Below are 25,816 nucleotides of genomic sequence, written 5' to 3'. Positions count from 1 at the left end.
ATTCCTAAACGAGAAATTTAAAACCATTTTTCCATGGCTGTAATTGGTAAAATCAAGCCCTTTTTAAAACTTTTGTACAATTCCTTTTCATACAGTAGGCTAAATAATTTAAGATTAAGGTGATTTTAATTTACGGTTATGCCACGATTTAAGTCCTTAGCTTAAGGGGACCCCCCCCATTCTCGGTTTTAAAAAATCGATTTTTTTTTTTTTAATTTAATTCGAAATTGTAACTATTCAAGAATGTTCCCTGATTTTCAAGTAAAAATTTCAAGTAAAAATTTCAAAAACTCTTGAAGATATAGCCGATTTATGGAAGTGGAAGTGGAAGTCTCAGGCGACGGCGAGAGCTGTCTCAAAACTTAAAACGCGTTTTTCTCGAAACAGTGTTTTTACGACTGGCGCATAAGGTTACTCAAAAACTATTAATCTAATCGGTTCCAAATTTTAACACGTTATTCTATACATATATAGCTCTCGTATGAACTAGGATAAATCGAATCGGTGAAGATCTTCCTTACTTTTCAACTCGATTTGTGGCTGAAAAAAATGGAAATTTCCAAAAAAAAATTTCAAAGGTCCACCATTTTGTTAATTTTTGAGCGAAGTTAATAATCCTAGTTCATACGAGAGCCAAACATGTACTTTTTCCAATCCCGTTGGAATTTTTGGATTCAGATGTTCCAGTGAGCGGAAATCAAATGCGCCGCCGAAAAGAAGGGCTTTTCTTTGATCACAAAAAACAACAACAAAAACAAAACAAAAAAAAATTCTGTGAAATGATTTTCTTCCTTTTTGTGTCTTAATATATGTAAGCACAGTTACAACCCTAAAAAATAATTTATGTTCATTTGCCAGCCCATTGAAAATCGTCAAAATTTAAAATCGAGAATGGGGGGGTCCCCTTAAGCTTAAAAATAAAATTTATTGAATGTTAACCTTTTTTTATATTTTATTGACACTTGCAGAGGGTATTATAATTTTTGTTGCCATGTAACTGATTGATCGGAAATGCTATAACTTTAGTGTTTTTAGAGTAAGAAAGATCAGATTTTGTATGAATGCAATTTTTGGAAAATAATACGTAATAATACGATCGGCCTACTATATCCTATAACTGCCATATAACTGAACAATCGGAACGATCGGTAATTTTGAAGATAGAAGCTTGGGATTTTTTTTTTTTAATTTTTTATTGTAAAAAATTTGTTTTATTATATTATCATATTCCCGTAAATTAAAATTGCCCTACTATATCCGATGTTTTCGATTGTAGTATATCCTGCTTTAACTGCAAGGGTATATAAATTTCAGCTCCACCCGAAGTTAGCTTTCCTTTCTTGATTCTTTTATTACTAAATTTATTTTTTAAATTATCGTTTTAATTTTTATTGGATTGCATCTTATCAAATTTCTTCACTATTAATTACTACAAATTAATAAAAATCAAAAACTAAAATTTTGTTTTTGTAATCTGGTAGGTGTTACAACTAACACTACAAGGGTTTTGGTCCAGCCCAAGCCACTACAAATTGTGTGTCAGGCCAAAGACAATTCAGTTATTTGAAGCTTGACATTTCACCAAATCAATCGTGTTTTCTGTGGCACCCCCGTATAACTAGAAACCCAAAACACCCGAGCCTCTCGGGCTTTTAATGATTTTTAATTTGAATAAATAGAATAACTTTATGAAATTTTTAATAACAAAAAAAAGCAAACATTCAATTAATATATTAACCATTTTTCACATTAAGATTTTACGAGCGATAATAGTTTTATAATTCTTTTTAAATTCTTAAAAAAGTTGTGTACAAAACAAGAAAGGAAAGCTAGCTTTGGGCGGAGCCGAAGTTAATATACCCTTGATCCTTATTTATCCTTATGAGAATTTCAAATTAACCGCAATTTATTAGAGTGCGAAATTTACCAAATTGGGTCATTTGGTTCATATAGTCGGCCGGCCCTTATAAATTGGGTACGTCGTATTATTTTCCCAAAAAAAGAATTCACCTCTGCCAACTCTAACTCTAGAACACAACGCCCTTACTCTAAAAACACCAAATTTTGTCAATGAGTTATATAGTAGCTAAAGGATATAGCCGGGAGAAGGGAGTGTGCAAAGTTTTAAGTCGATAGCTTTATAACTGAGTCTGGTTCGCAAAAAAAAAAGATAGATAGACGGATAAACCGACATGCTTGTATTAACTTAGAAGGTGATCCTTAAAAATAATATGTATACATTAAAGGGTCACAGATGTCTCCTTCTGAAGGAATAAAAAATTTGACATTTGAATTAAATTATACTAAAGCGTATTAAAAGATCCGGCATTTTAAGGGTATGATGCAGATATGCATCACCTCCATGTAAAGACGTAAAAATAAATATAGAATAAATATATATAAATTGGAACCTCTGGCCGTTTGATGTATTCGCTTGCCTGTTTATATAACTTGCTTAACTCTTATTCTTTGAGACGACAGAATATAGAGAACTGTACATTTTGGAATTCTGTGAACACATAGGGACTGAAATACGTCAACGAAAACCACCACCCTAATATACACAGAAATACATACATATAGGTATTTATATATTCATATATAGCGCTGTATACAATATGTTAGTGCATGAGCTCATATGAGCTTGATTAACACTATTGTAATCAATTAAAATCATTTACGTACATTATAAATTTATGTGCTTCTGAGGTTTAGTTAATGTACAAATATGCAGAATTCCTTTATATTGCGAAATTTATAACTTGAATAAAATATAAATCACATTTGTGGATATATGCATAGCACATTTATATACATATATAAAACTCATAAACTCATTTATTCATAATTTTTTAAGAAACCCAGAAATGTAAACTTTCAAAATTGATTTTTTTGAAATAAGTACTTATGCAGACATTATTTGGGAATAGTTTAATTTACAATTCTAGATCTTTAAAATATACATACATGTGCGAATATTATTATTAGCTGCTATTACTTGATACTTTCACATCTTAGAGCTGAACCACTTTTATTATTTACTAAAGTCAAGAATATAAGAATTAATTTAAATAATCGATGTTTCAAACTCTTAAAATTGAAAGAAATAATTCAAAATAATGTCAAACGATTGAAAATATTTAAAATCCAGAGAATTTATGGCTGTTTGACACGACGGCGATATTGAACTGAGCAGCTGATCGGAATAGGAACGTATGAACATATTGTCGCTGCATCTACATATATAAATGTTTAACAACAAATTTGCATAATAAATTATTTTTTTGTTCCTAAATTTTATTGTAAGCATTTGCAAATTAAAGTAATACTCAAAGTTGCACAAAAATTTGAAAGGGACGAAGCCAATCTTTTTATCTTACTTTAAAATGAATACGATATATTAAGCACATTCTTGGGTAGTTTCAAGAAAAGACTACATAAAAAATGGTCTTTAAAAATGGTACAAAAAAAATGTATCAATTCTTAAATTTGTTCAGGGTCAATGTTGATTTATTTGTGCCAAAGGCAATTTTTTTTTTAAATCACCCTTGCAGAGGATATTATAAATTTTTCCAAAAGTGTCCAACGCAGTGAAGGAGACATCTCCGACCCTATAAAGTACATATATTATTGATCAGGATCACCTCCTGAGTTGATATGAGCATGTCCGTCTGTCCATCTGTCTGTTTCTACGCGAACTAGTCTCTCAGTTTTAAAGCTATCAACTTGAAACTTTGCACACACACTTCCTTTTTTGCATGCAGTATATAAGTCGGAACGGCCGGGTTGGGCCCACTATATCGTATAGCTGCCATATAACTGAACGATCGGAAATGGTTTTTGGTAGAAATACCAACATTGGTATTTTTGAAGATAGAAGATTGGTAATTTTTTTTAGATATTTTATTGTAATTAATTGGTTTTTTTATGATATTCTCATATGGATCGGCCAACTGTATCCGATGTTTGTGATATATATATATATCCGGTTTTAACTGCAAGGGTATATCAAGCTTTTCTTAGCTTTATGGCTTTTCTTTCTTGTTTTTGATAAGGATGCAAACAAAATTGAGTCTGTACGACCACGCCCTCTTTTGCCTCCCATACAAACCAATTCTTGGTATGCTTAGTGCAAATTTAATTGAAACTTTGAACAAAATTTGAACAAAACTTTTAAATATGAACAAAAATTACTGATTTTTTGTCTATTTCCTACATTTTTATAATTTTAGGAATATTATAGTCCCAATTATTTTGGGATTATACTTTATAATTATTATTATTGAATTTATTATATAGTAGTTAGTATATATTAGTTTAACAATGTTTTCGTCAATTAAATTGGAGTTCTTAATCTCATTTTTATACCCTTGCAGAGGGTATTGTAATTTTGATCGAAAGTGTGCAACGCAGTGAAGGTTTCTACGCAAACTAGTCTCTCAGTTTTAAAGCTACCGGCTTGAAACTTTGCACACACCCTTCTTTCCTTTGCACGCACTATATAAGTCGGAACGGATTGGCCGGAACGGGATTGATCGAAAATTGTATAACTTTATACAATTTATAAGTGTTTTTAGAGTTAGAGAGTTCGGATGCATGAATGCTGGATTTGGTAAAATAATACGACATACCAAATTTCATAAGTACCACCCGACTATATCCTTTAGGTGCCATGTAACTGAAAAATCGGAAATGAAGCTAATTTCGTGTTTTTAAAGATAGAACTTAGAGTTGTAACTTAAGGTAAAGATTCTATTTTTGATTCGTTGATCCCACCTATCAAACTGTCATTTTCCATAGCACGCGTGCATGGGGTCGTAAATTTTGCCGTATCGGTGCCGGCACACTGAAAGTGTGAGTACTCTCAAGTTGTTTAAGAAGCTCTCTTATTTGCTCCCATTTTGCCTCATTTGACAGCTCAAACTTAAAAAATAAAATATTTCCTTTGGGAAGAATTTTCTCAGAAATTGGATTGGAAAAAGTTTTCTCCATAGAATGAACAGATAGGAAAGCGTAGTTTTTCATTTGTTTCAAAACTTTTGCTAGAAAAGCTTTCTTTAAAATAAAATACACTATTTTGGTGCCCATTCCAACTTTTGAATTACCGAAAAATGAAATAAAAAACCAGAAAGGAAAGCTAACTTCGGGCGGAGCCGAAGTTGATACACCCTTGCAGTTAAAACCGGATATATATCGCAAACATCGGATATAGTTGGCCGATCCTTATGATTACATCATAATAAAACCAATTAACTAAAATACAAAATTTAAAACAAGTCCCAAACTTCTATCTTTAACAATACCAAAGTTGGTATTTCTACCAAAAACCATTTCCGATCGTTTAGTTATATGGCAGCTATAGGATATAGTCGGCCGATCCTAATTAAATTTGGTAGGTTGGATCAACTGACCAAAAATAGAATATGTACTAAGTTTCAGCTTTCTATCTTCATAAAGACGAAAGTTGGGTCATTTTTGATCGTTCAGTTGTATGGCAGCTATAGGATATAGTCGACCGATCCTTATAAAATTTGGCATGTCGAAATATTTTGCTAAAAATAGCTCTCTTGTCAAATTTGAACTCTCTAACTCTAAAAACACCGAAGTTATACCATTTCCGATGAATCAGTTATATGGCAGCTATAGGATATAGTTGGCCGATCCGGGCCGTTCCGACTTATATACTGCGTGCAAAGGAAAGAAGGGTGTGTGCAAAGTTTCAAGACGATAGCTTTAAAACTGAGAGACTAGTTTGCGTAGAAACAGACAGACGGACAGACAGACGGACATGCTCATATCAACTCAGGAGGTGATCCTGATCAAGAATGTATATACTTTATAGGGTCTGAGATGTCTCCTTCACTGCGTTGCACACTTTTGACCAAAATTATAATACCCTCTGCAAGGGTATAATTACGTTCCAGGCTATCACTGGGCTAGAATGACAGATCAGCATTTTTGAGAATCGCATATTATTGGATCTTTTAAGAATTAAACCTGTTTATTTTCCAGTCCCTGATTGAGTACCAGGTTGTATGCTTAAATAGTGTGCCAGGGCTCTGTGCAAACCTCTACAACTTATCTTTGGAAACGTCGATTTTAGCATGACGTCATTAAGCATCGCTCTCCACCACTAATTTATTGCATTTGACAAAATTTTTATTTGCAACAATATGTTTGATATAGGACGCAGAAATGGAGGAATAGCCCTTGAAACCGTGTCCTCCTTTTCTATCTAAGATATTGCGAAAAACTAGTAGTAGTATGATTACTAGTAAAAAGTTAGTATATGTAGATCTCACTTCTTCGTGGTAAAGAAGTCTAAAAGGCTTCTTCCAGAAAAAGGCAGCGTTTTTTGAGATCCTCAGCAAAGGCTATCCGCAATGGACACTCTTAAGTATTATTGCAAAGAGAAAAGTCAAGGCGTGATGGTGCCCCTTTTTTTTGCGTTAAAATTTCCACCAACAAGAAAGTTTTCTCTTGCCTGATACAACAGCGTACAAGAACCTTCAGTAGTCCAGGAAATGGCTGGTGGGTGATAAGCTGCGGAAAAGTTTATCTCACCAAGAGGAAAAGGCAAGACTGTTCTGGCCATTTGAAGATGCCTCCATCAAATGGGGCAGTGATGAAAGTGTTGAAAAGAGGATCCGAGGCTCCGAAAGTCAGCTCGGTAGAAGTCATATCCGGTAAAGCTGCAATACCTACTGCAATTTTTTTTAATTTTACGAATTATCGTAAAAATTAGTAGTTATTTAAACTACCTACTACAATTAATAGTTTTTAAAAAACATTGTAGAATCAAAAATTTAAAAACAAATTAAATGTAACAATATGAAATAGGCTTTCCCATTCTTCAGTTGCTAATTTTTTGTCTGTGTTGCTACAAATTTTCTTTTTATTTCATGACTGTAATTGCGCAGTCAACATCACACAATTTTCTTTGAAACGGTCCAATTTGATAAGGAAATTATTCTCATTTTGTCTTACATACCAAAAATGATATTTTTCCAGTCAGGTATTTAAATAACAGCAATTAAATTCAGCTGTTTCGTGTTTGCATTTGCCTTTATTTTGTAGTGTAAATCAAACTAATATTTCTTGAATGTCGAAGCACAAATCCGTCAGGGCGTCAGCCAACGGGTACAACAGGGGGACCTACACGCAAGCAATTACGTGCCGTAACTGTGTACACCGATGCCCTGTGGGCAAAAATCCCGTTTTTGGTGCATAAACTCTAGTTTATAAGATATTGACTTGAAACTTGTTGTATGTTATTATTTGAACTAAAACAAAGTTTTAGTTTTTGTTTTTTTTTTTTAATTTTCGTACCGCACAGTGGTTAAAAATGCACTGTTATTCAAGAAATTATTAAAAATTATAATTTGAATCACATTTGGTATTACATTATAGAAAAATAAAATTAAAATCTGTTGCGTATTTCAAATCCATTGTTAAATTTTACGAACACTGAAAAAAATTGGATTAAATTTTTTTAATAACTCAAAAATTGTAACTTACTCGATTCCTTGTATTTTAGTTTTCAATATCGTCTGGTACCTCTTCCTCTAATTCGATTTCAAAAGTGTCACTTCGATCATCGTTGCCATTTTCTTCATCTGTGTCTTCTACGCACGAGTTTTGGCGAATCCAAAAGATCGACAACCTCTGCTGGCAGAGGCATCCTGTTAGTTTTTGTGAACCAAGAACTAGACAAAGGATCAGACGAATCCATAGCTCTGTGAAAGACATCTGACATATTGTCAATCCGGCTACATTTTCTGGCATGATTTTTTCGGTCAGCCTTGAAAAGTTTGTGTCTTGCTTCTTATGCACTTTCTTCTAAGGAGCCAACAGGAACAATTGATTTTTCAATGATTATGTATCCATGTACTAAAATTTTGAGTACTGTTGGCGACATGGGGTACCAAAAGTAATTGGTCCTATATATAGTAAAAGTTTCAAAACAGAATAATTTAAATTTTTCTAAATGTATAGGGTAATGACAATTTATGGCTATCAAAATTACATGTAGGCGCTGAATCAAATTGTGATCTATTCCTAATATAGAGGACAATAATTTTGGGTTGGAGAATGCCCGCCTCACCATATTTCCGTCATTTGTATTGCCACTGCCATTTTGTCTCGGCTTGTCTATATGAAGCCCCATATCTTTCCAAAACGCTGCTTGAACTTTATATTTTCGTGCCTCCAATTCGATTTTGTCATTTCCCTTAACATGCCACTTTCTAAGCTCAATTCTGTATGATATTTTAAGCAAAAATTCAAAAAAGCGAATCCATGCATGAAGGGAACTTAATCCATACTGATCCGTATGTGGCTTCATGTCAATAAAAATCACTTATAGTAAGAAGCTGGGTGGGCTTTGCCCCACACATTGGACACGACTGGAAGGATTTTGTTCCTGTTAATATGTTTAACACCTTGCCGTCTATAAGTGTCAGGTGCCCATCGAATTTTACAAAAATTGCATTCGATTGAATCCAGGTTTTTAATCTGATTGTCCAAGTTTTCTTTTTCTTCTAATATAAGAGACGTTGTTTTCTTTAAGTATGCTATTTTTAGAGGACGACAAAATCGTATGGACTGAGGCGATTTATTTAACCAAATGACTCTTTGTTTTTGATCTATATTTTTTATTGGAATAATTGATGTAACAAATAGAGAATCATCCAAAGATTGAGACTCTGCGATGACATTTTTGTTTGTATAAACTGTGACCAGTAGGCCCATCAAACCCATAGCTAAAAATAAGAGTACACTGAGTAACATCTGAAAGTATTTTACAAACTTCCTTTTGCATCTGTAATATTCTTGAAGCGGTATGGTTCAATAGGTTTTTCAAGGAAACTTTTGCTTCATTTTCGGTGCATGAAATTCCAGCAGGTCTACATTTTAATTTCTTCTCGGCTATTTTTTAATAAGAGGGGTAAATATCGCAGCCATGTTGTTTTAAATTTATGTATTGCTGCTTAGTAAACCCATTTTCCATAAAAAAAGCGAATGCATTTTCAGAAGTTATTGGACTCGGAGCCAGCAATCCAGTTCTATCAGTTTTTTTTATACCTTCATTTTCAGTTGATTTTCTGGCAGAAATGTTAGCAGCGTATAGTAACAAAGGGGTTGAATTTTTTATTTTCTATCACAAGTTCAGATGCCAGCTTTATTTTGAGTCATTTACCAGCAGCTTCATATGCCAATTTCGGAAGACCACCTTTCTTCTGTGGGGATTCATTTACATCAAAAAGTCCTATAGTCATATTGCCGGCTAGCCACATGGCGTGTTTTTGTCTAAATCGCTTTATGTTTCGGCAGCATCGTGGCCAATGTTTATTAATGTAATTAATAAAGTTAGTAATTTTATTTGATATCGTTTGGTTTATTGTTTCGATTTGATGATCGCCATTCAATTTGTCGAATATGTAAGTCTCCAAGGCTACTCGCGAGCGTTTGTTGCTTTGCCAAATTGCAAGAAGAGCGCCGTGACCAAACACATATGTGCCTGGATAAACGCAAGTTTAGCAAAAAGGAGCAAAAATGAGCAAAAATGGTTAATTGTATGACAACAAAGACACTTTTTTAGTTAATTTCTCGTTCTTACTATTTTGCAAGGCTGTGCCATTAATAAGTTATTCACCACAAAACACAAACACAATTTTTAGTTCAAATCTATAAAGATACACATATAAAACAGTTCACAGTAGGACAAGATACATAATTAAAAATGTTTAAGCTAATTTGCATTAATAATTACCTTTGCAAGGAATTTCCATTTTTAGATTTTTCAAACTTTTTTTTCACACAAAGCAGCAAGCACGCAAAGTTTACCTGTTTTTCGCGCCAATTTAACAACATTGCAGGGTCTCTCAAGTAGGTGACTTTGTTTGAGTGGCAACACTACAGGGTTGCCACCAAAAATGTTTTAAAAGCGGTTTTTTTCAAATGACGATATCTAGATTCGATTAGTATGGGCCATTCATAAAAATTAATTAAGAAAAAAAATAGGTTTATGCACCAAAATCGGATTTTTTACCCATTGTGCGCTGGTAGTGTGACTATACTCTCCACGTGAGGGCGGCTGGAAACAGATCCCTGGCTGGAAGCTGGCTAATTAAAGTCGGGAGGGGAGAAAAACACTCCCTTTCTTAAATCACCCCAATCCAAGGTGAAACAGCATATGCCGAAGGAAGCGTGTCCGAGGGTTCGACCTTCCAGGCCGACTGCCATGGGGCCACCGAACTGCGTGGAGAGGAAGACCCCAGGGTCAACTTCTAGACCCTAGGTCAACCCTGGTCCGGTAGCGACTCACTTGAAGCAGCAGAAAGGCTCCTTTAAAAATGGAAGGAGAGCAGCCTTCATTCTAATAAGGGCGGACGCATCGGCCGAAGCCAACCCGGACCAGGCCGAGATTATAAAGTGGGCAAGGGAGGTCCTGGGTTCAAACCGGAAAAGGCGGTTTTGAGGCTAGAGCCGAAGAAACTTGCTGGCTCAGATCCTGCCAGGGGGATCGCGCAAAGCGCGAAAAAGCAGAGATCTACGAAGGGAGGAGCCCCCCAAGCTGCCCAGTCGCAGCCGACCAACCGCTCGTTCGCCGATGTGACGAAGGGAAGAACCGTTATTTGAGTCCTGGACAAGGGATCCAAAGATGGGCTCATTCCCAAGGACCGTTGGCGACGAGTGGTGGACGAGTGGTGGACTGGGGAGTCGCCAAGGTCGAGGAGGCGTTAGGACTACGGAGGCAGGTCATCCTCACGCTCAACGAGGAGACCGTGAAAACCCTGGAAAGGTCGGAGCACCGAATTAAGTATGGATTCGAGCATGTGACGGTCCGTATTTCTAAATCTGATGCGAAGAGCAAGCCAGTTGAAATCGAGCTGGAAGCAGACAACACCTTTGCTCTTCGATTATCTCTCCCTGTCAGCATGGCTTTATTAAGCATCGCTCCACCAACACAATTTGGAGTTGATAGTTTGTCATAGATGGCTTTTGTAAGGGATATCAAACCGATGTAATTTACACAGACTTCAGCAAAGCATTTGATTCAGTTAATCACTCACTCTTGTTAAGTAAACTGAATATGCTGGGTTTTCCTATAGACCTCTTAACGTGGATCTCCAGCTACTTAGATGGAAGGACACAAAGAGTCTTATTTAAAAACATACAGTCCCGTCTGGTCCGTGCTACATCTGGCGTCCCTCAAGGAAGTCATCTTGTCCCGTTATTATTTACACTTTTTATAAAAGACTTGCCCCCTGCTTTAACGAACTCTCTAGTTCTTATGTATGCAGATGATGTAAAGCTTTGTCTTCAGTACAAATCCATCTCTGCCCAATGCAGTCTTCAGTCTGACCTTGATAACTTTCAAAAATGGTGTTTAGCTAATGATCTAATACTTAATGGATCAAAATGAAAGCATATGTCTTTTTATCGTTCTTGCCATCTGCAAGCTACGTATTCTATTAATGGGATTGCCTTAGAGAAATTAACTCAGGTTAATGATCTCGGCGTACTATTAGACATTTAACTTAAATTTTCCGACCGTATTTCCTTAATGGTTAATAAGGCAAAAGGAGTCCTTGGTTTTATTAAAAGGTGGTCAAAAGAATTTGCTGACCCATACATAACCAAAACATTATTTATTTTTTTGGTCCGCCCGATACTGATGTACGGTTCATGTGTCTGGAGTCCCCAATATAGCGTACAAAAGGACCACATAGAATCCGTACAATATAATTTTTTAATATTCGCATTTAGAGGTACTGGGTATACTGGGATGCAAATCTTCAGCTTCCATCATACAATAGAAGACTCTTACTTATAAACTTACCTAGCTTAACAAATCGTAGGACAAAGCTCGGTGTAGTCTTTCTGCATAACCTTAGTAACGGGGATGTAGATAGCCAGCATTTAACCAGACATATGCACTGCATGACCCTTTTAGAGTATTGTGTTCGAACAACAATGGTATCTACTCTATAACATCTCTTTCCTGTCCCTCTAATTTAAAATATAGAATTTTAAATTTCCTTACTAACTCCTCCTAGCTTAACAAATTACAAATAGCTTAATATATACTAACAAATCGTTTCTCGAGCGCCCCTCGGTCGTCTGGGCCTCTAAGATTTATGATGAATACAGGAATGCTAGTTGATGCTCTTATTGATGCACAAGCCACAAGCCAAATTCTGAAAGACCGCGAAAAAAACAAAAAAAAAATGATTACAATAAAAAGTCTAAAAAAGACGCAAGCTTCTATCGTCAAAAATATAAAAGTTGGTATTTTAACTAGACACCAAATACCATTTCCGATCGTGTAGTTATATGACAGCTATGATATATAGTCGGCCGATGAAATTTGGTAGGTGAGCTCCCCTGACCAAAAAATAGAATCTGTACGAATTTGCAACTTTCTATCTTCAAAAATACGAACGTTGCGTAATTTTCGATCGTTCAGTTGTATGGCAGCTATAGGATATACTCGGCCGATCCCGTTCCGACTTATATACTGCGTGCAAAGAAAAGAAGGGTGTGTGCAAAGTTTCGAGTCGATAGCTTTAAAACTGAGAGACTAGTTCGTGCTCATATTAACTCGGGAGGTGATCCTGATCAAGAATATATATACTTTATAGGGTCGAGATGTCTCCTTTACTGCGTTGCACACTTTTGGACAAAATTGTAATACCCTCTGCAAGGGTATAATGATGATAGCTTATCACCTTTTTCTATTTCCTATAGGCTTCCCTGGTGTATAAAAGGTTTAAAAAACTTAAAGGGATAAAAATTACAAACGATTTCTAAAGACAGGGGAGCCTCGAGCAGGAGAGCTATGCAGCCAATTTAAGCGGGAATTTGAATTCCTTAATAAGTTTCTTTACAATATATATAAATCCGATGTCAAAGCTAGCCTTCGATCCAATCCTAAAGCTTTTTGGCGGTTTGTTCACAGCAAAAAATCAATATCGGACATACATACCTTCATCCATATGTTGTCAGATCGATTTTTATTGCCCCTGGTTCATGAAAACTAGGAATATAGAAAGAGATCTGAAAATCCTAAAGATAGGCGATGTAATACGAACACATTCAGAAAAATATCATGAACGCCTTGGCTCTCATCCTAGCTCCGAAGAGGCTAACATGGAGACCTATAAAAAGAAGATTAAAAAGATACCATCCGCATGACCTTAAGATTCATATAGCCGTTGTAGTTAAAAAAAATTTAAAATTAAAATAATATAGAATTATATATAGAAACAAGAAAGGAAAGCTAAATTCGGGCGGAGCCGAAGTTTATATACCCTTGCAGTTAAAACCGGATATTTATCGCAAACATCGGATATAGTTGGCCGATCCTTATGGGAATATGAATATATAATCCAATTTATTACAATACAAAATCTAAAAAAAGTCGCAAACTTCTATCTTCAAACATACCAAAGTTGGTATATCTACCAAAAACTATTTCCGATTGTTCAGTTATATGGCAGCTATAAGATATAGTTGGTCGATCGTAATGAAATTTGGTAGCGCGGATTAACTGACCAAAAATAAAATCTGTACCAAGTTCCAGCTTTCTTTCTTCAAAAATACGAAAGTTGGGTCATTTCCGATCGTTCAGTTATATGGCAGCTATAGAATATAGTCGGCCGATCCTTACGAAATTTGGCATGTCGTATTATTTTGTCCTTGGAGAAAGGGTTCTGTGCTTGTGACGTGTCAGTATATGTGTTACTTATAAATTGTAGTGGATTTCGAGTGTATTAACAATGCGCGGAATAGAGGGTACACCAGTCTTTCGTGAAGTAAAACTTAACATATTCACCTGGATTCACTCTGGTTGTAATTGTTTGTTAAAGTGTGAATCATTGTCTGTCCGAAATGTCAAAAAGTGCGTATTCCTGCATATCTACAAATTATTTTACTTTTTAAGAAGAATGTCTGTGTCGAAGCGCGCACTTTTCTTAGTATGGCACTGCGAAGCATCCCCACTAAAAAGTTCTTCGTAATGGAAAGCTTCGCATTAGGAGAAGCTTGTAGCAAATATTATTGTAACGAAAAGGAGCTTTGCCAATTTGGGAAAAATAGTAGTTTTAATAGTAGGCTTGTCCAGTAGTGGAAGAAATGCGATATAAATAAAGCAGCTTTTGAAAAAAGGAATAAAGAATGGCTAGACACGCCTTAGGTGTTGATGGAAAGATCATCATTTAGAAATGTTGGACGCCCAGAGAAAAGTATTTCAGAGTGATGCAGAATAACTCAAATCAACAAACTACCAGGCATTTCGGAGAAAGTCTTGACGGATGCATTGTTGTTGGCTGCAAGTAGCCGCTTGTATAAGGACAGAAATACATCAAGAATTGTTTCGATGCTGAATGCTGACGAGGAGCTTACCGGGGATATTATAAGAACTGGAAGTACGGCCGGTACTGGAAGTACTAACAATGGAAATACTGCACGAAGATTTTTTCCAAATTTAGCTGCGCGCATTCCGATTTAGCGTTGTCCTGCGAGCATTGTCCTGTGGACATTACTTAAACACCAATGCATTCGGATCGTACGCTATGGAAACTGCCGAAATTTTTTTTTAATAAATACCCTTGGTTTGACTTGCCATCGTCTGTTCACAGAATTTTAATTATTTTGTATATAATGTATATTAAATTTTTGTATATAATGTATATGTTTATTTGCTTCTTGCATAATATTAGTTCTAATTCTATTTCTTACTCTTTTTTTAGAATAAAAAAAATTTAATAAAAGGCTTTTTTTAAATATAAAAAAAAAAATATAAAAAAAAAACACTATAAATTTCATTTTTGTCCACATTATGCAAAATTGAGTAACAAACCGAAAAAAAAACCGATTGAAGATATCTCTAATATTTCAGAAGTTATTAATTAAATGCCGCTAGCGAGGCTGAATCGACCACTGTGCGTCGGAGTATAGGCTCTGTAAAGCCGATACAACAGCTAAAAGGCGAGCCTGCATCCTCGCAAAAAAGAACCTTAACCTTTTCTTGCTACCAAATTTTCGGAATGAAGACCAAGTAGCCGCAGCCATAGAGAGCCCAAAGGGCCCTCTAATGGTGTGTTCGGCGTATATGGGCCACGACCAGGAGGACCTCCCCCCGCACTCGCTTCTCAAACAGCTAGTGGAAGACAGCAGGAAGCACAAGATCGACCTGATTATAAGTTGCTGATCGGAAATGGTATAACTTTGGTGTTTTTAGAGTTAGAGAGTTTAAATTTCACATGAGAGCTATTTTTGGCAAAATAAAACAACATGCCAAATTTCGTAAGGATCGGCCGACTATATCCTATAGCTGCCATATAACTGAACAATCGGAAATGACCCAACTTTCGTGTTTTTGAAGATAGAAAGCTGGAACTTGGTACAGATTATATTTTTATACCAAATTTCATAACGATCGGAGGACTATATCTAATAGCTGCCATATAACTGAACGATCGGAAATGGTATTTGGTAGAAATACCAACTTTGGTATGTTTGAAGATAGAAGTTTGCGACTTTTTTTAGATTTTGTATTGTAATAAATTGGATTATATATTCATATTCCCATAAGGAGCGGCCAACTATATCCGATGTTTACGATATATATCCGGTTTTAACTGCAAGGGTATATTCACTTCGGCTCCGCCCGAAGTTAGCTTTCCTTTCTTGTTAAGAATAAATTAAGATCTTTCTAAAGAAAGATCAGAGTTATTTGATAATATGTAATCGGATATTTAATAATTTTTTAAGTGGTTCGTAGTTACGTATTCAAGAATTTTATTTTCCAAATTGGTATATGAGACATTATCAATTTTAGTTGTATCATTAAATGTTGTTAAAAACGAACCGTTTAAATGGGAGTTATTAACAATATTGTTCCCATTTATAAGAATGACACCTCTTGTATGATGTCTATTTTTATACCCTTGCAGAGGGTATTATAATTTTGTCCAAAAGTGTGCAACGCAGTGAAGGAGACATCTCCGACCCTATAAAGTATATATATATATTTTTTTTTTTTTTTTTTTTTTTTTTTTTCGCGGTCTTTCAGAATTTGGAAATGGCTTGTGCATCAATAAGAGCATCAGGCATTTCTGTATTCATCATAAAGCTTAGAGGCCCAGACGACCGAGGGGCGCTCAAGAAACGATTTGTTAGAGTATATTAAGTTATTGGTTAATTATTAAGCTAAGAGGAGTTAGTAAGGAAATTTAAAATTCTATATTTTAAATTAGAGGGACAGGAAAGAGATGTAATAGAGTAGAGACCATTGTAGTTCGAACATAATACCCTAAAAGGGTCATGCAGTGCATATGTCGAACTACAACGGCTAAGGAACAGAGGACTAAAGTTTCGAGTCCTTCTATTAGGAATGTTGAAATTTAAGCGTGTTAGTAAATGCTGGCTATCTACATCCCCGTTAATTAGGTTATGCAGAAAAACTACACCGAGCATTGTCGTACGATTTGTTAAGCTAGGTAAGTTAATAAGTAAAAGTCTGCTACTGTAGGATGGAAGCTGAAGATTTGCATCCCAGTATAGACCTCTAAGTGCAAATATTAAAAAGTTCTTTTGTACGGATTCTATGCGGTCCTTATGTACTCCATATTTGGGACTCCAGACACATGAACCGTACTCCAGTATAGGACGGACCAAAGAAATGAATAGTGCTTTGGTTATATAGGGGTCACATAATTCTTTTGACCACCTTTTAATAAAACGTAGGTCGGCAAATTTAAGTTTGATGTCTAATAGGATGCCGAGATCATTAACCTGGGTTAATTTTTTCTAAGACAATCCCATTAATAGAATACGTAGCTTGCAGAGGGCAAGAACGATAAAAAGACATATGCTTCCATTTTGATCCGTTAAGTATTAGATCATTAGCTAAACACCATTTTTGAAAGTTATCAAGGTCAGACTGAAGACTGCATTGGGCAGAGATGGATTTGTACTGAAGACAAAGCTTTACATCATCTGCATACATAAGAACTAGAGAGTTCGTTAAAGCAGGGGGCAAGTCTTTTATAAAAAGCGTAAATAATAACGGGCCAAGATGACTTCCTTGAGGGACGCCGGATGTAGCACAGACCAGACGGGACTGTATGTTTTTAAATAAGACTCTTTGTGTCCTTCCATCTAGGTAGCTAGAGATCCACGTTAAGAGGTCTTTAGGAAAACCCATCATGTTCAGTTTACTCAACAAGAGTGAGTGAATAACTGAATCAAATGCTTTGCTGAAGTCTGTGTAAATTACATCTGTTTGATATCCATTACAAAAGCCATCTATGACAAAGGATGTCAACTCCAATAAGTTTGTGGTGGTGGAGCGACGCTTAATAAAGCCATGCTGACAAGGAGTGATAATCGAAGGTCAAAGGTGTTGCAAATGAGGGGTAATTAATTTTTCAAATAACTTTTGAATTGCCGACAACTTAGAGATGCCTCTGTAGTTGGCAGCCTCAGACTTTTTCCCTTTTTTATGTAGGGGAATTATGAAAGATTTCTTCCACTTAAGGGGAAAAATCGAGGTTTCCAAAGATAAGTTGAAAAGTCTAAGTAGAGGTTTGCACAGAGCCCTGGCGCAGTATTTTAGCACACAGCCTGGTACTCCGTCGGGGCCTGGCGAATAAATGGGTTTTACCCTTAAAAGACCAGATAATAAGTAGTTCTCAGAAAAAAACTGTCAGAAAATAAGATTTGCTGCTTGAATGTTATATGCGTAAGGCTGATCTGTCAAATTAGGCAGAGAATTAGGTTTCTCTTCGAGGAATTTTCAAACGTAAGCTGGTGTGAAAAAGATACGTGTTTACGCTTAGTGTTTCAAAATTATAAAACTGCTTTGGATCCTGAGTAAATTGTATCCGGCAGCGGTCAATATAACTCCTATAACATTCCGCGTAATGCACGGTAAAATTCGACCGAGCTAGTAGGTATCTTGAAAAATCAACACTACTACAGGTTTTTTTGTATTTTAGTAAGAGCCTATTTTTAATATTTTTTAGGTTAGTGAGGCACCTTGTATACCAAGGAGGATTTGTTGCTGCGGACGGATATTTCCATGGCACACAGGAGTCAAAAAATGTATTTAAAGTATAGTAAAATTTTTCTAAAGTGACGTTAAGATCAGTTCATGCCAGAATATCGGACCAATCGTATGTATCAATAAGGCTATTAAGTTTCTGAAAATCAGCTTTATGGAAGCAGCGAATCTTATTTGCCACGCATAGAGACATCTGATCGATAGCAAGAATAATTTCGATCGAGACCTCCAGCGTGGGGTGATAAGGATCCTCTAGGGTTGAAAGGGGAAAAGCTCTGGAGAGAGCGGTACCATCAGGATCAGATACAAAGCATAAGTCTAAAAGCCGACCTAACGAATTTCTAACATGGTTAATCTGACCTAGGGACATGTCAAACATCATGGAAGTCATGGTGAGTGATAAGTGACAAAAATGGTGAGTTATCGACGTTGGACCACTTTAATTCTGGGATATTAAAGTCGCCCACCGCTACAAGTTGGTCACGATCTGTCATAAGATTAAAGACGTGTCGAATAGCGGACAAATGCTGCCAATATGTGGGCGGTTCAGACATAGGCGGTATATATGAACATGTAACGTATAAAGATTTCACGGACAAAGTGATTTTAACGCAAATAAATTCTAAGTCACCAAACTCTTTGGATTTCGCCTCTTCAGAAGCAAGAGTAGAGTCTACCGAAATGAGGACTCCACCCACCCTTCGCTGAGGTCGATCCCGTCTAAAAGTGGTGTACTTACTTGGAAAAACTTCGGAGCTAAAGATCTCCGGCTTTAACCAAGTTTCTGTAAAGGCTAAATGTGGGATGCAAAGGAAGAACTATCAGAATATAGTTTAGGGAGCTTGCTACAGAGCCCCGTAGTAGAGGGCCAAAGAAGAGGTGGAGGGTTGGTCAGTGGTTCCGATATTGGGAAGTCTCACTCCCACTGGTTTATTAACTTTTTTCTTTACGGAACTAGGCTGACGTTCTTGGACGAAAAGATTCTCTGGCCAAAAACTGGAAGAACAAATCATCTTGAACATCAGCGCGGGCACACGAATCTTGAAAGAAAACGTGCGCCGTGTATAATTATATTTTAATTTAGTTATGTCCTCCACCTTTATATCGGCTTTAGTTTTGGCTTTGATATAAGCCGAGATATCAATCTCTGAAGTATCTGGGGCTAGCCGAGAAACAAATATATGTTTCGATGGAGGAATCACCTGTAAGGGTTTTGGTGTCACAGGTACGAGAACTGCAGCCGGTGCCGGTGGTCCGGACTGTGGAATACCCTTTTGGGTGACTCTAATGGGGGTTTCGTTCCCTAGGACCTGTGGCATCACTTGAAGAGACAATTGCTCATTATCCCTGAGAAATTCGGCTGAGCAGGCTGAGGCGGATTAGAAACAGCGGATTTCTTACGCTTAGGGGACTCATTTAGCAGCTGAAGGCCTCTAAACTGAGTGTCAAGCGCACAGAGTTGGTCATTGACTTTACGAAAACCAGTGATCAACTCTTTAAATCAATTTTTGGTCTGTCTCATGAATGACCTCATTTCGCCTTGAACAGCACGATAATTTTCACAACAATGGTGTATACCCGACCTACGGAAAATGGCATCCGAAACTGAGGCAGTGAATCCGGCACACTTGGCGTGCACGACGTTTTCACATAACCTGCAATGGATGGTAGGCTGGGATGCGGAAATTGTCTTGTTACAAGACTTTATAGCGCAGGCAAGTTTAAATTCCATTTTTTTTAAATTAATAAAACAAAAATTAATATATAAAAAGTTAAAGAACACAATACCTTGAACCACTGTGCCAAATAGGAAGCCGAAGCGGGAGCTTTGAATAGTGCAAAAGAGAAATAGAGATAGCGATAAGCCGGGGAAGAAGCAGAGCTGAGCTATGCTTGGAATTGAAATTATTCAATTTATTAATTCGACTCCAAATATACCACAGCACTCGCGAAGCGATACGGATTAAGCTTAAGATTCACAATATATGTATGCAATTGATTAAGTGAGTAAACACCGGTTTACCAATATTTATAATTAAACGCAGTGCGCACAAAAAAAACACGACCGTTCGCTTAAGAGAAAGAGAGGGAATTGAGGGAAGTGTTTCCAACATTTTATCTTGAGTATTTTTCAGGAATATGTATTTGTATTTTTGAGGAATGTTATCGTGTTCTATTTTATTATATAGTACGTCAAAAGGTTTTTGGTTCGTTGAAGAATGAATGCTCTGATTATATTCTAGAGCGGCACTTATTACTATTTCGGAAAAGTCAGTTAAATTAAATTCTTCTTTAATGCATCGAGCTAATTCGGTTAATGTACAATGTGCGTTTCAACTTGTCCGTTTCAGGTGCTGTGCCTCGGGTCTGCGTAATGTAAAGTTATATTGCACCTTTGTGCAAAAGATTTAAATTGAGCCTAGGTAAAGCTCGGTTCATTATCGGTCATTATTACTTTTGCTTGTGGAAAATGTTGTTGAAGTTCCATTACTATTTTTTCGATATTTAATTTACTTTGGATTTCTTTTACTACTAAAAATTTTGAGTAAGAATCAATACAAGTTATGAAAGTAAGACCTTGCGCGTAATATATGTCAATGTGTAAATTTTCTCCTTCTTTACTTGGGGCTTCCCCAATTGGAATTTTTATTGGGTGCCTGTTATATATATTTTTGTTACAAATCACGCAATTTTTAATATATTCTTTTAATTTTTTAAAACAGTTTGGCCAATAATGTAATTTACTGATCTGTTTGTAATTCTCTTCTAACCCCCTATGAGCACGGCTGTGTGTTTCTTCTTTTATTATAGCTTTATCTTCCTCGTTTTCCACGTCTTGTAGAAAGATTCTTGTAAAAAGGAATGTGTTTGTGAAATTATTTTTTAATGGTAATTGAATTTGAAATAAGTCCTCTAAGGTACAATGAATTCCTTCCATAATGTTAGGTGGAAGATACTCTCTTAATATAGTTATTAAATTTTCTGGTGTGTCATATTCAATTAAATGTCGTGTCCTGTCAAAGATTTTCAGTGACTCATGTATTGTATACCTCCCCGTTGTTAATAACAGTTGTTGTTTAAATTGATTTAACGGTTTACGGGTCTCTTGTATTACATTTTCAAAACTACTTTCAGCTGAATGCTGTGTGTTCTGATCTAAGTCTGACTGGTCTGTTTGTTCTATGTCGCTGTTAGTAATATTATTTATCTGAATTCGAGATAATGCGTCTGCAACTACATTTGTTTGTACCGGGCTTAAATGTTATTTTCGGTGTAAAACTTTGTATGAAAGAATACCATCCTTTCATATCTACATTGGGATTTTTATCCAAAATTGTGTAAGATAAAGTTTGATGGTCGGTTTGAATTTCAATTCCAATAACTTCGTTTAAGTAATTTCTTAGATTTTTAAGAGCCCATACTATCGCTAAAAGTTCCTTCTTATTAGTAGCATAAGCTTGTTCTGTTTTAGACAAGGCTTTTGAAATGAAAGTAATTGGTTTTCCTTCTTGAGACACAACTGCACCAATTGCGACGTCTGAAGCGTCGGTGGTCAAGGTAAATTTTTTATTATAGTCCGGTTGAACGGGTTTCGCGTTTGAAAAACTTAGATTTTTCTAAAGAGATTTTCATGTTTTTTTTTTTTTTTCTTTAGATCTGATTTTTTTTAGATCTGTATAGTGTTGTTCAATTGAGTTTGACACGTTTTCCCTGTTTGTTCTCTTAGAATATCGTCCATTGCGCTCTGAAAGATTCTTGGTGCATTTGTTAATCCGAATGGCATTCTAAAAAATTCGTATTTTCCATTATTTATTGAAAAGGCTGTTTTTTCGACATCAGATTCTTTCATTAGTATCTGATGAAATCCTGACTCTAAATCTATTGCTGAAAAATATCTTGCTTTTCCCAAATTTGATAGAATTACTGATGGGTCTTGCATTGGGTACCTGTCAGGTATAGTACTTTCATTAAATTTTTTTATAATCAATGACGAGTCTTAATTTACGGCTTCCGTCTTGATTCTCTCCTTTCTTTGGGACTACCAGAAGTGGTGAATTGTAAGGGCTTCTGCTAGGCCTTATTATTTTTTCTGATAACATTCTTTTGATTTCGCTATTCACGAAGTCGTTGATAGATAGAGCATACGGATATTGCTTCCCGTATATTGGCCTATCGTGGATAAGATTTATTTCCCCCTTTATGTCTGTTCTAAAAGGAATTTGCATATTTATCTTTGAATGCTCCTTTTCAATATAGTGAACTATCTTTTCCCTCAATCCGCCTAATTGGTCGGTACCTATATTATTTATTTGATTTTTGACTGTATTTACTTCGTCGGCACTCTCAGGATTTTTAATTCCCAAGATATTTTTATTTTTATTGACGGATATTTCTACGTCGGCGTTCTCAGGATTTTTAATTCCCAAGATATTTTTATTTTTATTAACGGATATTTCTACGTCGGCGTTCTCAGGATTTTTTGTTCCCAAGACATTTGTATTTTTGTTGACGGATATTTCTACGTCGGCGCTCTCGGGATTTTTTGTTCCCAAGATATTTGTATTTTTGTTGACGGATATTTCTACGTCGGCGTTCTCGGGATTTTTTGTTCCCAAGATATTTGTATTTTTGTTGACGGATATTTCTACGTCGTCGTTCTCGGGATTTTTAGTTCCCAAGCTTTTCTCACTGTTTTCAACAAATAATGAATCTGTGTTTTCGCTACCATTATCATCAAAATACTTTTTTATAATAAATTCTTTTAACGGAAGAATATTATTTGCTTCAATTAAACGTCTTTCGTTTTTCTCCTCATTATCATAATATTTTAACTTCTCCTGTTTCCCATTATATTCCAAGATTCCCTTATCTATATTTATTATAGCTCCAATTTTTCTTAATAAATTGAATCCAATTAGAATATCAGATTCTAAACCTTCGATTTCATAAAATAATTGTTTTGTTTCAAATATATTTATAATATTGTAATACCTAATAATTGAGTAGCCATGAACTGTTGTTACCTTTTTGTATATTGGTAGCTCGTTTTTATTTGGAAAATTCCCCTTTTTATGTAACAAGCAGTTGCTCCTGTATCTATTAAAACTTTTAGCTGCTTCTTGGTTTTTCGATCTATCCTATTTAAATAAGGCATTCCTCTGTAGGGGTCTGGTCTAAAAAATGGTCTTCATTAATATTATTTAATCTGGTTACTTTATTAGCTGGCTGACTTTCTGTTCCATCTGATTCCTTTTTTTGAGCTTGAGTTTGCTCTCTATTTTGATTTGTGTTATAGAAATTTGAACGATTTTTATTTTGATGATAATTATTATTATATCTTCTTTGATTATCGTTTGCCTGCCAATTATTATATCTTCCTTGGTTACTATTTGCCTGCCAATTTTGGCTCGGCTGCCGATTGTTATTAGATTTATTCTGGATTTATTCGATCAAATCGTTAGTTGTTTCCCCGATATTTACTTTCATTTTTAAGTCCATTAAACCTATTTGCGAATTGAGCACGGAAGTTGTTTGATTCTAATTCTTGGACCTTTGCCAAAGCATTGGGCAAATCTGGTGGATTTAATGAGAAAAGAGTTTCTGAAATAGATCCATTAAGACCGGATATAAATACTCGTAGAGCATTTCCCCTTATTGAATTGTTTGTTTCTTTGGTAATTACACTGTCCTTTCCGTATGTCATTATGGTTTTTATGGCAGTTTCTGCAGCTTCCCTCCAACCTACATATTGTGTTGGTTCCCCTGTGAAATTTGGTAAGCATTTTACCACTTCAAATGTTGTATCGCATTTTATAGTTCATTGGGTCATTGGGCATATAGGGTCAATTGTTTGTGTTTAATAATCTTCCAAAGTTTTTGCATCTGTAGCTAACCTTGCTTTTAAACATTTTACTTTCCTGCTAAGTTCATTCAATTGAGCGTTTATTAATCTGTTTATTAATTCCACTGTTAAGCAGCCGGCTGTTGCTACACTGCCTGCAGAAAAATTGCCATTGTTTAATTTAATTCACCAAAGCTATTTTTCAAGTCTTCTAGTTTATTCTTTATATTAGTTATTAAATTGCGAATCTTAATTTTTTGCAATATATAAATCTGATATTATTTTTCTTAAATTCCCTGATCTTAATTTATAATCTTTAGTTTTGTATTATTGTAAATTAATTCCCCACGATACTTTCCCGTTGGGGTCTATCTTCTGTGTGGTTGGTGGTTGAACTTCCTTCCTGTATTCAGTAAATTAATGGATAGAGAATGACCTGCCTTCTTTCCTTGGCTTTTCTTGTTGGACCGAGTTGCCGTTTTATTTGTTTTTGTTGTTCTTGTTTGTTTTTTGTGCGATGATTTATTATTTTGTGTTCTTGTAATTTTGTTGTTTAAAACTTCGGTCTACCTTACTTTTATTTCACTCTTTATGGATAAATTTATGAATTATTAATTAACTTTTATAAATTAATTTCCAGTTACTTTGTTGTAAACGATCACAGTCACTTTGTAGTGTCGTTTGAGGGATTTTTTATATTTTGCACTAAAAATATTAAGTTGTTGGCCGCGCGAGTTCCGTTTATGTTTAACTTATTATTTTTTTTATTAAACATTTTTTTTTGAACTTTATGTGACGCGGCCCCACGTTGGGCGCCAATTAAACTTGTTGTTTGTCGGTGAAATACAAAAATATATTTTTTATTTTAAATTATAAAACTTGATTGTTAACAGTTATTTATTAAACTCAATTATTACAAGACACTTTCCGTTCGCAGTATCGATTAAAATAGGACTTCCCTTTTATACCCTTGCAGAGGGTATTATAATTTTGGTCAAAAGTGTACAACGCAGTGAAGGAGACATCTCCGACCCTATAAAGTTCTTGATCAGGATCACCTCCTGAGTTGATATGGGCATGTCCGTCTGTCTGTCTGTCTGTTTCTACGCGAACTAGTCTCTCAGTTTTAAAGCTATCAACTTGAAACTTTGCATACACCTTTCTTTCCTTTGCACGCAGTATATAAGTTGGAACGACCGGGATCGGGATCCTATAGCTGACATATTGGAAGACAGGAAGCTGGAACTTAGCACAGATTATATTTTTGGTCAGTTAATCCGACCTACCAAATTTCATAACGATCGGTCGACTATATATTCTTGATCAGGATCACCTCCTGAGTTGATATGAGCATGTCCGTCTGTCCGTCCGTCTGTCTGTCCGTCTGCCTGTTTCTACGCGAACTAGTCTCTCAGCTTCAAAGCTATCGTCTTGATTGCACACACCCTTTGCACGCAGTATATAAGTCGGAACGGCTGGGATCGGCCGACTATATTCTATAGCTGTCATATAACTGATTGATCCGAAATGGTATAACTTTGGTGTTTTTAAAGTTTAATTTGACACGAGGGCTATTTTTGGCAAAACATTACGATATGCCAAATTTCATAAGGATCGGCCGACTATATCCTATAGCTGCCATATAACTGAACGATCGAAAATGACCCAACTTTCGTGTTTTTGAAGATAGAAAGCTGGAATTTAGTACAGATTCTATTTTTGGTCAGTTGATCCAACCTATCAAATTTCATTTGGATCGGCCGACTATATCTTATAGCTGCCATATAACTGAACGATCGGAAATGGTATTTGGGAGAAATATCAAATTTTGTATTTTTTAAGATAGAAGCTTGGGACATTTTTTTAAGATGTTTTATTGTAATTAATTTGTTTTATCATGA

The 25,816-nt window shown here is 35.6% G+C and overlaps 1 protein-coding gene across 1 annotated transcript in view; it reads right to left on the bottom strand.

Annotated features, from left to right (window-relative positions):
* Positions 1 to 3,205, bottom strand: part of myo (growth/differentiation factor myoglianin) — a 434,902-nt gene extending 431,697 nt beyond the window's left edge. The window contains exon 1 of the mRNA XM_043213331.2: positions 2,968 to 3,205. The gene's annotated coding sequence lies outside the window, so the exon portion shown is untranslated. The remainder of the gene's footprint in view (positions 1 to 2,967) is intronic.
* Positions 3,206 to 25,816: the final 22,611 nt, after the last annotated feature.

Source organism: Drosophila bipectinata, chromosome 4, assembly GCF_030179905.1.
Source record: "Drosophila bipectinata strain 14024-0381.07 chromosome 4, DbipHiC1v2, whole genome shotgun sequence".
NCBI classification, from domain to species: Eukaryota; Metazoa; Arthropoda; class Insecta; order Diptera; family Drosophilidae; genus Drosophila; species Drosophila bipectinata.
Note: the sequence above shows the minus strand (reverse complement) of the source record. Positions and strands in the feature narration are given on the sequence as shown.